This window comes from Mustela putorius, unplaced genomic scaffold (assembly GCF_011764305.1).
Source record: "Mustela putorius furo isolate JIRA1106 unplaced genomic scaffold, ASM1176430v1.1 tig00000083_pilon_pilon_pilon, whole genome shotgun sequence".
NCBI lineage: Eukaryota > Metazoa > Chordata > Mammalia > Carnivora > Mustelidae > Mustela > Mustela putorius.
Genome location: NW_025421273.1, coordinates 2277824 through 2295815, shown reverse-complemented (window position 1 = coordinate 2295815; position 17992 = coordinate 2277824). Strand labels below are relative to the sequence as shown.

The window sequence follows — 17992 nt, the reverse complement described above, 5'->3', positions numbered from 1 at the left end:
ACTTACATTCTTTCAGTAATATACTATTGATAATTACAACAACAACCTTACTATTGAAATAAAGTTCAGGGCCTATTTATTTTTTAAATTACATATATTTCATATGTGAAAAACTCATGCAATTCAATTCCATTTTTTTTTTCAAAAGTAAGAACAAAAAAAATCACATATTTCCCTCTAGTGAGCAATTTCTCTCTATAGGTACAAGACAGAAGACAAAAACCTATATTGTTGCTGGCTGGTATGTCATACAAATCCGTTTTCAGATTATATGTGATATATGTTGCTAAGCCTTTGTTAAGCATAAAAAATAATCCACACTTCTAAGAGGAAATACATATTAATTAAGGAAGTTTTTTTTTTTTTGTATTTTAAGTAGATTTTAGCTATTTTAACTTCTGCCCTTTGTTAAGATTCTTGCACTGGAGTATGGTTAGGATGATTTGTACATGAAGACAGGTAGAGGAAGATAGCTTTGTTCCCTCTATCTACTCTTATTATTTTGGAATGAATAGTTTATATATCCAAGTAAATTATCCTTAGTATTCATCTTTGTCACTTTCTCTTTCTCTGTCTGACAGTCTTTATCTATTTCTATCACTCTTTATGCAATGTGAGTCTCAGATTGGGTATTCACTACAAATGTTGATTACTAGTGCCTGATCTGAAGATCAAACATGAGAGGATTCAAAAGGAAAGAGATTCTAAATATCCATTCAGGGAATATCTCCTATGCTTAAGATTTTACACTAAATGGTGTTAACATTTCAATATAAAATCAGTCTGCAGGATTGTACATTTAGCATGGCATATAACTAGCAGCCCTGATACAACCTTTTTTTAACATCCCAATAAAGGAATTATAACTCAAAAAAATTTTTTTCTTATGGTGTCTTTGAAAAGATCTGGTAAATGATTCCCAGTATCTGTGAGATATTTTCACTAACTGAAATATATATTGAAAAGAATTGGACTGAAAAAATAGTTGAAAATACCTCTTGCTCTACCAATGAAAACTAAGAAAAGTTACCCCAAAAGGAATTAAGTGAATAATTACCTTTTTTTCTCACTCCCTTAAATCCTAGCCGTGGACTTTATCTGCCACATCGATCAAAAAGATTGTGAACTCTTGTGCTTGCTTCGGCAGCACATATAGTAAAATTGGAATCATACAGAGAAGACTAGCATGGCGCCTGCGAAAGGATGATGGAAAGACGATGGACTCTTAACTATAAACTCTGAAACCAATTTGTCTACAGGACTTATAAGTTGTAATAATTAAATTCCTAGGGTAAACCAAAGAGACTTGATGAAGAATGAAGAAGCATCAAAAGTTACATTGCAAAGTGGGTATATTGTGATTTTCAAAAGTTAAAAATGTTTAAGTAAGACAAGGTGATTTAAAGCAGGCACATTTTATGTGTTTCATATATGAAGTACTTTTTTTACGAGACAGGCAAAGGAGCTGGGATTGCATTTTCTCTGAAATTGGCAAATTGACATAAACTAGATATTTGCCAGATGTTGGGAAAGAAAAGCCATACATATCAGACTGCTTTATGTGAACATCTGAAAAATTATTCCACCAGCACAATGTGGATAATAAATGGGTACATAGCAACATAGATATCCTATATGGATGATACACAGTTTCTCAAGGTTAAAACTCCTTGTTCTGTGATAAAAGAGAAAATAAGCATTCACACATAAATAGTTTTGGGAAAGCAGAAAAAAATAAAAAAAAAACGAAGAATTTTTTTCTGAGGAATTAGAAGAAAAAGAAGTCTATGAAGTAGGTTTATGTACCACAGAAAATTGAATATTCTTTATAATTTTGTGGCATTGTTCTCTGAAAAAAAAAAGGAAGGTACAAATAGGAAAATTGAGATTAAAGGCACAGGTCAAAATCCAAAAGGGGAATATTTAAGGGAATTAAGTCTGTTTCTTACTAAATACATTTGAAGTAATCAAATAGTATTTATGCAATGGAACAAAGAGTCGAATAAAAATAATTGCAAAGATCCCCCCCCAAAAAAAACTAATAACAGAAATAAAAGCTACATTGGAAATACAAAGAACAGAATTTTGACAGTGGAAAGTAGAATTAGTATAACAGTGGTAAGCTGAAAATTATCTCCAAGAATGCAGGCAGAAATGACAATAACATAAAATAATGAGAGTAAGGGCAATAGGCCTTAGGTTGGAATTGGTGACAACATAAAAACAAAGAAATGTTGAGGAAAATATATAAAATATTAAAATAGAAATAAGTGTCAGATATTTTCAGTGCTTAAAACATACATGGTATATGTAGAACAAAAATTCTTAACCCAGGAGAAAATCAGTAAAACTCTACACATTGTTAAGCACATTATATCATATTTTAGAAGAGAAATAAAAGAGACTGCTCTGGTAGGTTTTTGTACCTTATTTTTTTTTCTTCACTTGGTTATCTCTGCTAAATGGGAGCACTGTTAATATTTTTATATAATAAACTTATTAATTTTTTATATTATTTCTGGTTATTCATAGATTATGTTGAAGTTTCTGTATAAATAACTACATTTTCTAGAAACAACTGTAATTTTTTAATGTTCTTTCAAATTTATTTAGATTTTAATATCTGGCACATACCTTAGTGTCTAGGACATCCAGCACAATTTTGAACCATAGTATAAAAATGCACATACTTGTATAGTTCCCAATTACTTGGGATGCTTGCGAATTTCAATATTAAGTATGATGTCTGTTAAAAAATTTTGTAGGTACTGAAGTAAAACTCGAGTTGTACAAGACCTTAATATTGAAAATTACAGACTATGATTAAAGAACAAAAAGCATGTCTATTAGTTAGGAAGAATCAAAATGATAAAAACATTCTTTTTCTTGTAGTTAGTCTATAAATCTAGTGCCAATCTCATTAACATATCAATGAGATATTTTTATAGAACTTGAAAAAATGTTTCCAAAATTTGAATGGAAGACAGAGGTAATTGTAAAAATACAGCATATCTAACCAAGGAGGGAGAACTATTACAGAACTGAAAATAATTTTGACAAAAGTGCAAATGATGAATCAGTGAGACAGATACTAGGTCAGATATAGAGAAATAAATATATGTGGTTATTTGCTATATGTCACATGACACATGAGATAAGACACATCACAGGGGCGCCTGGATGGCTCAGTGGGTTAAACCTCTGCCTTGGGGGTGGGTCATGATCTCAGGGTCCTGGGATCAAGCCCCGCATCGGACTCTCTGCTCAGTGGGGAGCCTGCTTCCTCCTCTCTCTCTCTCTCTGCCTGCCTCTCCACCTACTTGAGATTGAAATAAATAATATCTTTTAAAAAAAAGACATATTACATATCAGTATGCTGAGTGTGGACAGTGAATATCTATCATATATAAATATAAATAGACATATATTGACATACATTTATATATCACATAGAAATACATATACACACAATTGAATCCCTACATCACATACTACAGTACAAAAGACCAGGTAGATTAACATATACATAGAAAATTTTAATTTATTAGATAAAATATCTAATAGTAGAATATCTCAGTCTAATAATCTAATCTCTAATTCTAATAGTAGAATATCTCAGTGATTTTCTCATTATATCTCACTATAGGAAAAGATGAAAAATAATACATAAACAGGGGCACCTGGGTAGCTCAGTTGGTTAAGTGTCTAACTCTTGATTTTGCTCAGGTCATGATAACAGGGTTGCAATTTCTAAAAATACATTTTATTTACTTATTTATCAGAGAGAGCACAAGCTGGGGGAACAGCCAGCATAGCAGGTAGAGGGAGAAGCAGACTCTCCACAGAGCAAGGAGCCTATTATGGGGTTCGATCCTAGACCCCTGAGACCATGACCTAAGCCAAAGGCAGATGCTTAACTAACTGAGTCACCCTCAGTGCTGTAAAATTGAGCCTGCATTGGGCTCTGTGCTGGGCATGGAGCCTGCTTAATTTTCTCTCTCCTTTCTCCCTCTACCATTGCCCTTATCTCTTCCTCTAAATAATAATAATAATAATAATAATAAATAATACATAAATAGCAGAAAATATAAAGGAATATATTCATTCATTCGTTCATTCAACAAATATTAAGCAATTGCTATGTTCCTGAAATTCGTCCCAGTGCTAAGGATGTAGCAGTTAATGCAAAACTTCCTGCATCCATAAAGTTTAAATTTTCTCACTTCATAATTTTATCTGCATTCAAAAAACATGCAAATGTGAAGGAGAAAAGACATTTGAACCATATTACACACAGAAACATTATACTTAATTTAATTTTTTAATTAAAAATAGAAAACAAAACAAAATTTTAAAAAAGCAAATATGAGAGATAGCAGGGTGTTCACCATTTGCTTCTTTCTACTCATTTTCCATCTTTTCCTACACTTTCCATATCCCAGGACTCCAAATTTTATAGATTGCATCAACATGAACCCTTATTTCTAGTTTCACATTTGGGTTTGGCAGATGGGATCCATCAATCAACAGAAGCCGAGAAAGTAATGAGAAGAGGAGGGGAAGGCATTTACATTTCTCTCTACCTACCTGCTTGGGCACCTGGTGTTAAGTGCGTCCCCCTACAGAAGTCACATCATCTGTAAGGCAGACATCTCCTATACTCCTTTTTTCATGCCTGTTCTATAAATCACTTTCTCTATCAGACCTGCTGGTATCACCAACTCTCTTATGGTGTCAGCTCCAGGGTGCTTCAAGGTTTCTTGCTGATCAGCCTTAACACTTCCCACAACTTTGTAAAGTGGTCCTTTCTTAAACTCTTCAATTATCTTTTTTGAGTATAACATCAGTTTTCTGTTAGAATTCTGCCTGATATAAATAACAATTAAAATGAAGAGGAGGGAGCCTGGGTGGCTCAGTTGGTTAAGCATCTGCCTTGGGCTCAGGTCATGATCCCAGGGTCCTGGGACTGAGTCCCACATCATCCTCCTTGCTCAGCTGGGACTCTGCTTCTTCGCTCTTTGCCTCTCCCTGCCACTTGTGTTCTCTTTCTCTCTCAAAACTAAATAAAATCTTTAAAAAATAACAAAAATGAAGAATGTCACAGAAAAACAACCAATATTTGGCAGTTTCAACCCATTGGAAAAGGCAGCAATTTAAAAAGTCTGATAATACCAAGAGCTGCCAAAGATAGAAATAATTGCTGGGAAGGATATAAAATATTGTATATCACTTGTTTAAGAGCAATTTGGATATATACAGCAAAGTTATATAAACTCTATATGTAAACATTTATACTATGTATAGACTTTTTAAAAATTAACATACAATATATTATTTGTTTCAGGGGTATAAGTCTGTGATTCATCAGTCTGACACAATTCACAGCACCCACCATGACACATATCCTCCCCAATGTCCATCACCCAGCCACCCCATCCCTATTACCTTCCCAGCAACCCTCAGTTTGTTTCCTGAGATTAAGAGTCTCTTATAGTTTGTCTCTCTCTCTGGTTTCATCTTGTTTTATTTTTCCCTCCCTTCCTCTATGATCCTCTGCCTTGTTTCTCAAATTCCTCATATCAGTGAGATCATATGATAATTGTCTTTCTCTGACTTATTTTGCTTAGCATAATACCCTCTAATTCCACTCATGTTATTGGAAATGACAAGATTTTAGGTTTTTTGATGGCTGCATAGTATTCCATTGTGTATATATACCACATCTTCTTTATTCATTTATCTGTTGATGGACATCTAGGCTCTTTCCATAGTTTGGCTATTGTGGACATTGCTGCTATAAACATTAGAGTTCACGTGCCCCTTCAGATCACTACATTTGTATCTAAGTGTAAATACCCAGTAGTGCAATTGCTGGGTTGTAAGGTAGCTCTATTTTCAACTTTTTAGGAACCTCCATATTGTTTTTCAGAGTCGCTGCACTAGCTTGCATTCCCACCAACAGTGTAGGAGGATTCCCCTTTCTCTGCATCCTCACTAACACCTGTTGTTTTCTGACTGGTTAATTTTAAGTATTCTGACTGGTGTGAGGTGGTATCTCACTGTGGTTTTGATTTGTATTGTCCTGAAGCTGAGTGATATTAAACACGTTTAATGTGTCTATTTGCCATTTTAATGTTTTATTTGCAGAAATGTCTGTTCATGTCTTCTGCCCATTTCTTGATTGGCTTAATGAAAGAGGAGAGATCACAACCAACACCAAAGAAATATACTATGTATATACTTTCTATGTACATACTTTCTATATATGAATATAAGACAGCATGTGTGTGAACAGATATATTACCTAGAGGAATTATTGATATGTATAGAGCATTTATTTCAACTTTGCTACTAATTAAAACTATATTTTAAATTGTTTAATTTGTTTAAAATTTAGAATAATTGTTCATGGGGAAATGGAAATATAAATTTTTAATATTTATGAGATTAAACACTTTAAGTTGTTTAAGCACTTCAGGCTTCTCAGAAAGAAAAAAAAGCACTCCATTTAAAAAAGAAAAATAATATCATTACAAAAGTTTAAAATATCATCATCACTAGGTATGATACAGGCAACATCAGCCATGGCAGAACACAGAGATGGAAAAATCCTGTGTCTGACTACACCAGTTGAGCTATGGGTTAGACAAGCCTGAAGCCTGTTGTACTTCTGGACTTCAGGGTTACATGCTTTCAAACAATCCCTTAATTGCTTTTATCAGTTTGATTTATATATTTATTAAGTTTTCACCTAAAAATGTATCATAGAAATAAAAGTAAGTCCAATATTTATAGTAATGAAATAAATAAGAATATTATTCATAAATTTCACTAATATTCTAAAACATATAGTTTTTGTAGCCAGTTGTTGCCTTGAAAACTTTATACTTTAGGTAACACTTTGTATTTGCTCTACCTCTCAGTATTATCTTGGCTAACCTTAGATAGCCTTCACCCTCTGTTTTCCTTGCAAATATGCAATTAATTTGCCCATCTTCAGAATATACCCTATGAGAATGCTGAATAGAATTGCACTAGATTTGGACTCATTTTTAAAAATTATTTTAAATTCCTTTCTATTAACTTATTAATTATGCATCACTTTACTATCACATAAGTGCTTACTTTAGAAATTTCAACAGGCTTTTCTCATTTATTAAAATATATATGAAATGGTACTTCTTCACTTCCTGGGCAATGCATGGATTAATCAGAAGACAATATTTATTTTCCTTTCCCAATATATGGTTTATAAATTCATTTTTTATATAATTTAGACTCTCACAATATCATTTTTGCATAATCAGTAATCAATTAGATATGCCATTATATTTACCATTGTCCTCATTCTACATTTACTCGTCATTTCTTCTTGTGTTACAAACTTCCTAAGTTGAGTAATTTCTTCTGCCTGGAAAAGCCTTTAATTAATGTCAGATAAATGCTTACTGCTTTTCTTTGTCTAGAAATGTCTTCATTATTGACATACACTTTTATTGATGTTATTTCCTTAAAACACTTTCAATATAATTTCTCATTTTATGCTGCTCCCATTTTTACACTGAGAAATTAGCTTTAATTCTTATTTTTATTCCTTTAAATATAAAGTGTCTATTTTTCTTCCGACTACTTTTAAGATTTAGTAAAGGAAGTAAATTAGATTAAGTAAAGATTAGGTAAAAGAAATTTAGTTATGACTTGTTATATGCATATGTGTTCATGTGTGTATAATTGAATGCTGCTAAATTATATAGTGGTTCTTGAAATAATAACAATACTTTTCATCAGTTTGAAATTTATTTGTTATCTCTTCCATTTACTTGTGCCTATATTCTCATCTTTGGAGAATATAATTGCATGAATATTATACTTTTAAAATATTTTTATTTCTTAGTTTTTCTACATTTCCCATCACTGTCTTTCCAAACTCCAGTGTAGATATTTTTTACATGTAAATTTACTAATTCTCTCTCTCAAACTGGGTTTAATCTGCTGTTAAATCCATAAATTATTAATTTCAGTTTTTCTTTATAATTTTGTAATTTGTATCGGATTCATTTTAACAGTTTCCAGTTATTTACACCAAAATTTTTACCTAGTCACTTAATTTCTAAAATACTTAATTGCATTTACTTAGAAGTCATAATCTGATCATCCCATTAGCATTATCTCTGTATCTTTATATTATCTATTTTGTCTATTGTTTGGAAAATATTGTCTTCCCTTATCCCTTGTTATTTTTAAAAGTATTATTTGCAAGAGAGAGAGAGAGCACAAGCAGGGGGGGTGGCAGAGAGAGGGAGAAGCATACTCTCTTTTGAGTAAGAAGCCTGATATGGGACTCAGTCCCAAGACCCTGGGAACCTGACCTGAAAGGTAGACGTTTAACCAAGTGTACCACCCAGGCGTCCCATGTCTTATTATTTTTTTATTGTGCTCCAGATTGTTTCCTGTCACATAAGTTTTCTGAAGATTTGCAACATATCATTTTTACATATTTGTTAAGCTTTTCTGGTTATTCTCAAGATGGCTATGCTATAGATAGTATCTATAAAGCAGACCATCTCAGATATATACAGATTTTATATTTAGAGAGCTATGTGATTGTCACAGTTTTGAGATACTTTAGCTTTTTTAATTTTTAAAAGAATATAATGAGAGAAAAAAAGAATGTCATGATACCATTTTCTGTGAGTATTAATTAGTGATTTGCAGTAAAATAGAAGGTAGTAGAAGAAAACATTTAAAAATATTTGAATAAACAAATTTAAGTAGACTTCTTTCATCACTGAGTTTTTCTCAGGGATTGATATAGGGATAAGTACTATAACTAGACAAGAAAAGCACAAGTTATCAAATATTGCTATTGCATTTAACAACATAAAAAATTTATATTAATTGAACATCTTACAAGATAAAATTCCATGCCATAAATGTTGGGTGTTAGACTAGATCAACCTGCGAGAAGATCCATTCTTTTCCATTATGTAAATTGCAATAATTAAATTGAAGATTAAATAAGGATCTTGTTAGAAACTGTCTTTAAGTGCATGAATAGTTTTTCAAAGGAAGATACTTGCCATCTGTTCTCTTGCTCCACTGAGGATAAAACAAAAGCATGTGAAACTTGTATTTGAGAAAGGGAGATTCAGGTTAGATGTAAAAACAACTTACTGACATTAAGGTTGTTTAAACACAAAAATACATTACCAAGGGAATTTTTATAATGTCCTTCTCTGAACATCAGTAAGAATAAGCCAGACAACCATCTGTTTTAGTGGCTCAGTTTGTAGCCCTGCTTGGAAGCACAGCACTGTATTATAAATCCTCTGGAGATAACTTCCATTTTATAAAGATATACACAACATGGAAATGGCAGAAAGAAAAAAATACATATATAAGGTAAAGGGAAGCTCTGAATGTATTCTAAGAACAACTCTGACATTAAAAAAAATAAAAAAGGAAATTTTAATAAACTTTTAAATAAAAAGTTTTATGTTAACACATTTAATGCCAAAATACTAAATTTTTATCTTATATTTTAAATAAACTTTGTTAAAGGATAATTGGCACGCAATATAATGACTGTTTTAAGTCTATCACTCAAAGATTTTTGACAAACACATTCCCATTTAACTACCAACCAAAACAAACAGAGAAACCCCAGAAAGTTCTCATACAGCCCTATCATTAGTCTATAGGCAACCACCAATACAAATTAAATCACTATATCTTCATTTTGCCTGTTCTAAAAACTTCATACATATATACATAATATATTCGTATTCTATATTATGTCTAATATTCTGAATTTATATATTCATATATATTATTTGTGTCATTCCATGTGCTCATCTTAATTGTTTGAAATTTATCCATCTACTTACATCATCAATTTTTTCCTTTTTGATTATTACCTCTTAGGGGTTTTTAGTCACATACAACAACATGGATGGCTATTCCATTGTTTGACTGAAGCCCACTTTGAATATCCATTAACGTATTGATAAGTATTTGGGTTGTTTCTGATCTTTGTATATTATGAATAGATCAACTTTAAATATTATTGCTTAAATATTTTGAGAGTATATATGTTTTCTTTACTTGAGTAGATATCTAGTAGTAGAATTGCTAAGTTATAAATAACTATATTAAACTTTATAGGTGAATGTTAGAGTTTATCAAAATGGTTTTCCATCTTACATTTTCTTCCACAGTGTAGAAGAACCCCAGTTGTTCTGCCTCCTTGTCAACATTTGCTATTTTCAGTTTTTTTAATTTTAGCTGCTCCATGAGTGACTGGCATTTCTCTGAAACTGCTGATTTTGAACAAATTTTATTTCCTTATTGAGCATTTGCAAGTATGCTTTTCTGAAGTAACTACTCAATTATTTTTCACACAATTTGGCTTTTTATTATTTGGATAATTTTTTAAATTATTTTTTATTATTTGGATAATAAATTTTTGGATAACAAAAGACTTTGATATGTTGGTGCTGAAATCTTGTAAGATACAGGTCATAGGCATACTTCTTCCCACTCTGTGTCTTGCCTTTTCATTTTCTTATCAGTAATCTTTCGTTGAGAAGCTTTTAATTTCTTTAATACAATTCATTATTTTTTCTTTTAATAATAATATTTTTATTTTATTTATTTGTAAATTTTCTTTTAATAATAATGAATTTTATGTCCTAAGATCATCATTAGTCACCATACAACAACATGGATGACCATTAAGAACATTATAATAGGGGCGCCTGGGTGGCTCAGTGGGTTAAAGCCTCTGCTTTCGGCTCGGGTCATGGTCTCAGGGTCCTGGGATTGAGCCCCGCATCAGGCTCTCTGCTCAGCGGGGAGCCTGCTTCCTCCCCTCTCTCTCTGCCTGCCTCTCTGCCTACTTGTGATCTGTCTGTCAAATAGATAAATAAAATCTTTAAAAAAAAAAAAAGAACATTATAATAAAATCCATAAGTATATTTGACTGGTCTGTTTTGTCCATTAGTTCTGATTACTGCTTGCTACCTGTATTTTAAAGGTCTTTTATTAAGTGAATATGTACTTCTGAGAAGTTTCACTTTTCATTATGAAAGATTCTTCTATGTCTCTGGGGTGCTCTTTACATTGAGGTCTATTTTTTTTTTTTTTTAAGTTAAAATTTCACCACCTTTCTTGTGCTTAATATTTTTTTTTCTTTTCTTTTACTTTCAAGTGTGAACCATATATGCACAGCATATAGCTGGATGATGGATTTTCATCAATCTGACCTCTCCTGCTTTTTTTTAAAAGTAGGCTCTATACCCAGCATGGAGCCCAAGTGGGGCTTGAACTCATGACCCTGAGGTCAAGACTTGAGCTGAGATCAAGAGTTAGATGATTCACAAAATGAGTCACTTGGTGCCCTGTCTTCAGTCTCTTAGTTGATATGCCTAATCTCTTTTATTTAATATAATTATTGAAAAAGCTCGATTTATGTCTACCATATTGCTGTTTTCTTTTTCCTTGTATTTTTGTTCTTTTGTTTTTTCTTTCCTTCCTTCTTTTGAGTTAACTTAATATTACCCCCTAGATTTTCTGTTATTTTTTTCATGTATTTTACATTTTATATTTAATTAACTCCAGCTGTATTTCAGAGAAAAAAGAAGGCAAAAAACATAGACATAAGAATTAGGTAAAAGAATGAGGAAAATAAGTCTTTAACGTGAGGTAAATGTGACAATGTGACTAGAGGCTGGTTTATGGTGAATGTTTGCTGCAGTCACAGTATTCACAGCATCAGAGACTTTAGCTTCTGTTAGTGCTCATTGTTTCCCTTTTTTTTTCTTTTCTCCTACAGTCTCCCACTGTGAATTGTACTCCAAACACTCCTACTTTTAATAGATATGGTGGTTAAGGTTTGGTGTAGGGTAAGCATTCTATAAACTTATGATTAAATATCAGTCTCTTAGTGGGTCTGAGTCCCTGGGCTATCAAAGTCAAAGGCAAATCTGAGCATTATTATATCCAACCGTAGGTAAGCAGGAAGGCAAGAGGAAACTGGAGTCTGCAAACGGTTCTTCACCCAGGTAGGTAAGATCTAGTAGTTTCCCTGGGAAAGCTGGCCTTCATCAAGTAGAATAATCTGATTATTTTAGTGTCTGTCAAATCAGTTGCCAGGTCCACCCCACCATCCCCTACCCCAAGACCAGGAACTTGAGGAATTTTTTTCTATCTTAATTGTGAGTAGCTAGTGTGGTCCCTGGAGGTAAAACTCACAAAAACGTGGAGTTTCTCCCAACACAGGACTGATAAGAGTTTGAAACCCTCCAGTTAATCCACACTCAGCCTCCAGCATTCATCCAGTAGGAATACTTGTGTTCCTACTTGTGATCAGTTTATAACAAAACTGATGTTGATTATGACTCTCCAGATTGCCTTGTGATAGTTTGCGCTGTGACCTGTCTGAAGGATCCAAAAAGAGCCATTAAATTACAGTTTTTTTCTCCCTCCTTTCTTACGGTAAGGACAGGAGTGACAATTTTCTGCCCTCTTGTTAGAGTGTAACAGTGAGGTGAGTGAGATCTTTTTGCAGTTTTGTTGCTGTTCATTTCTAGTCTGACCTACACCCTCTGATTACTGAAAGAAATTCCCTAAAGGGAATTACTTTGCAAAGCATTTATTTTTGCATTTGAGATTCCAACAAATTTACATCTGAAACACCAGCCTTGCTTTGTGAAACATTTGACTGGATTTTTCCTCACCAGAGGGAAACTGTCCTCTGATGGGCTTCTTATGAGTATGTGCACTACCTCAGAGACTGGCCCTAAAGGTAAAAGTGATCTCTGTCACTAAAAAGTGCTTATGTGACTCTAAAATTTAGCTCTTTCAGGTATCATTATTTCAAACACTTTTCAGTAGCTTTGAAAAAAAAATTTTTTTTTCTGTTGCTGTTTATCCTGTAATTATCTATTACTTTAGTAGGAGTGACAATCTTTCATTATCCTTCCATATTCTAACTAGAAGGGGAACTCAATTTTATTTTTGGTTAATACCATTTTGCTGGATTTTATTGAATACAATTAATTTTATATTCCATTAGCTGATTTATGTATTTTTCTTATTAAACAAGTTGTCACCAACTTCATACATTGGAGACAATGTAAACAAATGCAAGTGGCAAAAACAAACAAACAAAAAAAAGAACTACGGTTAAAAAACAATAAATAAACCAACCCTAGGTCCAGTCCTTTAGCAATGCTTTTTGTGCTAAGAAAGTTTGGTTGGGTTATTTCATATAATTTAGAATTTGGCCCCAAATTCTAACTTTTCTATTTGAGTGATTTTTTTTTTCTTCTCATTTACATGAATTAGAAAGCAAAACCATGAGTTTGTGAATTATGCTACAATAAACATTTAAAGCTCTACCCATACTTTCTATAGATACATTCTCATTTGTATGCACACTGTGCACTTACCTTTTAGGAATCCATACCCTATAATAGCTCTTCCACAGATTAGTATATATCCATAATGGAGGTAATCAATTTATCCAACTGACCTTGATCTTCCCAACCACGCCTTATTGCTTTGGTCAAAAATAGGTAGGAATGTTGATAAAATAACTTCTGATAGTTCTCCAATGTGAAGGCTTCAGCTTCCTTTTTTTCTGTTGCTTCTTCTTTTTCTCTCTGAACTACCGTTTAGAAATTATTACTTAATAGTTTTAAGAATTGATATCATGTATACTATCCAGTAACGATATTTGAGATATTATGCAACTTTTCAAGTAGTCACTAAATATATATTTGGGTTCTTCTATTTACAAGTTATGAAGAATGAAAGCAGTTTCTATTCTGATGGGGATCAGAATCTTTTGAGGAGAGAGGAGGAGATATTAAAATAAATTGTGATAAAACCTATGACATAAAAATTCAGAGTATTAAATAGAAAGTTTCCCCAACTTATTTTGCAATCATTAGAACTTTCTAGTGTTGCTGTGAGGGAATACCACAATCTGGGTAGTTTAAAGCAATAGAAATTTATAGTGTCACAGTGTTGGAGGCTAAAGTTTTGAAATCAATGTGTCAGCAATACTATACTCCCTATGAGGCCTAGAGAAGAATCCTTCCTTTCCTCTTCCCAGCTTCTGGTCCATTTGCTAACAATCTTTGGCATTCCTCGGCTTGTAAATACTTCATTCCAATTTTCCTGTTCATATGCCATCCTCCCGAGTGTCTTCATGTTCCTATGACACCAGCCATATTACATTGGAAGTCCACCTTATTTCAGTATTAGCTCATTTCAATTAATGATACCTACAATATTCCTATTTCCAAATAAGGTCACATTCAGTGGTACTAGGGATTAGGAATTCAGCATATGGTGTTATGGAAAACAATTCAGCCAAAAAAGACTATTTCAAATATTCCAGGTACTATGGGCAATTTAAAAAAACGAGCCACCATAAGTTACTATGTGAGTGATATATTTGAATTTTTCTGAATTCTTACTTAGAACTATGGCTATGAAAATCAATATTTAATGAATATATGTCAGGTTTTGGAAGCAACCCTACTTACCTCACTAGGTTACTTAAAAAAAAAAAATAGTGGGTATGAAAAAGACTTAAAAATTTCAGAAAAATGAAAATTCTTATTATTACAGATATAAAGAATAAATAAATACATGGCAATAATGTAGATCTAAAAAGTGACATTGACATCTGTCCTAATCCCACCTATCCCAAAATGCTGCAACAAAGTTATAATGCAGAATTGAAATTTTTATTTCTTTCCCTCATAAAAGAAAGATGTTTTCTAATGCAATAATTAAATATGTTGAAGCTTCCATTGGATTTTGCCAGAAATTTTATATTACTGTGCCTCAAATTAGAAAAAAAAAAAAAAAACTCTTCCACAAGTAATATGTACCTTAAATAGCTTTTTTACTATATTGAACAACTGTATAAAAATTGAAATCTATGATCACCTATTGACCTATCATATAAATACTTGACATTATTTAGGATAAAAAATCCAGATCCATTACCAAACTTCTTGGATATTTTTATAAAGGTAATATTTTCTTGTTTAAAAGGAAAATAAAAGCTATACCTTGTGAGAAAGATGAGTGAGGCGAATAGTCTCACTCTATAAATATAAGTTGTTATTGTTCCTATGAGTTAATGAGAAAATTAATTCTACTTGAAAATATCTGTTCCTGCAGTGCAATCATGAAAAAGAAATATTTAAACATCTACAAATATTTAAGTTACACAATTCTTTTTTTTTAAGTTACATAATTCTATATATAAGTCAATCGACATATTACATTTATTTGGTTCAGTTAATATTTTTTTTCTTTTTCTGAACACTAAAAAGGATCATAATTAAAAATATTTAGATACCCCTTTGATATTTCATAAAAATAAATTGTAAACTTTAAGAGTAAAAATTGAGTATCATTAATTTCATAACATATTTTTATTTTCAAGTATTCAGGGTAAGAAGGATTTAATAGTGCATACCATTTAAAGTGCACTCGTAGTATATCAAGCTTTTAATTGTTAAGGGAGACTAAATAAGGGATAAGCTAACAGTTTTAAACGGGTATAAAACGCTATGTAGATATCAACTTTAAAAATGAATCTTTGATGTGTGTCTTCTTTTCATTTTTGCAATTAATTTTAGCTTTTGAAGTTATTTGGCATTTAATTTAAGTCCACAGAGTATAAAATTATGCATTAACTTGAAGATAGACCCATATTTAGCACAAACAAGGTCGGAAGATCAACAGGATTAGAGACAAATGTTAATTTCAAATGTATAAACTCAAGTTTATTGGGGCTTTTAAACCAACTAGCACATTTGTTCCTAATCAAAGGCTTTAATTTAATCATCAGAGACTGTAAGATGCTTTTCAATTCTGCCTCTCATATGGGACAGGCTAGCAATTTATTGTCACACAGTCTGAGCAAAAATCCACAGATGAATCTAAAATAGAAATCCAGAGACACTAAGGAGTTTTGATGAAAATTTTACCTCTTTGAAGTGAATACCATTAGGAGCTGAGAAAAAGAAGTTAGAGCAATAGCTTTGAATCTACTCTTTCTGAAATCAGAGCAGAGAGGAGGATTCCAATGTCAAAGATCCTTTATGTGGATACAGGGAAAATATGACATTCTGGACACATATTCAAAGTGAGCACCACCTTTCATAAATATGGGATAGAATGAGGCAGAACCAGAATTCCTAGTCCCAAGTTAGTTTATTATGGTGATTTTTCTTGCCATATTTGCACATAAACTCTTAAAGGCTGTGAAGTAGCAAAAAAACTTCTCTTCATTATCAATCCATTTGAGTAGCTTCATTATTGAATTTGATTATCATACTTTTTATCTAATTGTCAGACAATTAATTAAATTTTTAGTTGAAAACACTAAAACCAATTTTACTTCCATCATATTGAGTAAGTCAAAGCCTTCAGACATTTTACACAGATATATCAAAATATCGGCGAGTAAATGCTAGACAAAAACTACTCCCCATTCATTATTTATTTAATCATCTAAACATTTATATAAAATATGTATTATTTTTCCTGTTATGAGGAAGGGTATTTGTTCAAGAGGAGGTAGCTTTAAAGGGCTGACCATCAATTTTTTTTTTTTTTTGACCAACGATATCTTGAATGTTGATGCACTAAATTTCTGGAAGTGCAGTCATTAATGTTTCCATGTGTACTTATTGACTTCCTCACCTTCCAACCTGTCTGCCTTCTCATTCATTTTCTTATGAATTTTAGAATTGTTAAAAATACTTTAATAAATACCTTGAATCAAGTAGTGTTCTCAAGTGGGCCAATGCTTTTATCATAAAAATCCATTTCCAAATTCTCTTTGAAAAACAAAGATTATTACCACTGACAAAAATAATGATAATAATAATAAGAAGAAGAAGAATGTTTTGCATGAAGTATGATATCTAATGGATTTCAACAAGGTTGGTATCTTGATTGATATAGAGATACTCCAGAATGATATTACAAAAGAAAGCTCCAGAAACATGCTTCACTTAGCAGCTACATTTTTCAATTTTCTTTTTAAGTATTTACATTTATGAATCTTGTAGAAAACAATAACCCTGCTCACATTTGCGCTGAACTCTTTTATTCATTAGTCACAATCGGTGAACAATGTTTTATGGTTTCATCAGCCATTTGCATTTCCTGAATAAATGCAAAACAATAAATGAGCAAACAGATAAAGAACATGTAAATGGCACCAGAGCAAGTCATATATTAAATAATAATCATAGATAAATAGCACAAGGAATGCTCAAGGCTGCCTAATAGGTTTAGCTGAATATCTGTTAGTAAATAGTCAATGTAAAATCATGTTTTAAAAACACATTCAGGAAAGGAAGATTATCCTTTGACTTTTTTGCTTTTAACTTTGTGCAAAAGTCTAAACCTTGGTTTAGAGGGACTTTTCTTGCTTTTGATACTAAAATATGTATCTTTTTAATCTTACAACTTGATTATTTTAGAATTTCCTTATCTGATGTTTATAAATTTTTTCCGTAAGTTAATTAAAAATTGCTTTGATAAGACTATCTTCTTTATGAAACAATATTCTTTCTGCCTAAGGAATATTGTTATTTTAAAATTCATTCTATAATAGAAGTATAAACTAATATTTTTCACTTTTTTCCCTCTCAGGAAATAAACATGTATCACATTTAAATGTAGGCCACTGGAACCAATTAAGTGTATCCTTGGAAAAATTATAACCCCTAACATTGAATTTTTAAAACTGAAAACATTAATTGAAAACATATTACTGATGTAAGTAGTGACACCTAAACTATGAAGGACAAATCTGAGAAATTCGGTAGAAATAATATTTAAGAATGTACCACACTAAATACAAAATTAAACAGGTAGTAATCTGCCACTGTCACTTTCTGCATTATGTAAGAAATATATTTTCCCATTTATAAGAATAGTATCATATACA

General features: G+C 31.8%; 1 non-coding gene across 1 annotated transcript; it reads left to right on the top strand.

Moving 5' to 3' along the window:
- Window positions 1–1131: 1131 nt before the first annotated feature.
- Window positions 1132–1238, top strand: LOC123391249. Its single transcript, XR_006605879.1, has one exon. It is a non-coding gene; the product is annotated as a U6 spliceosomal RNA (small nuclear RNA).
- The last annotated feature ends 16754 nt before the right edge of the window (window positions 1239–17992 follow it).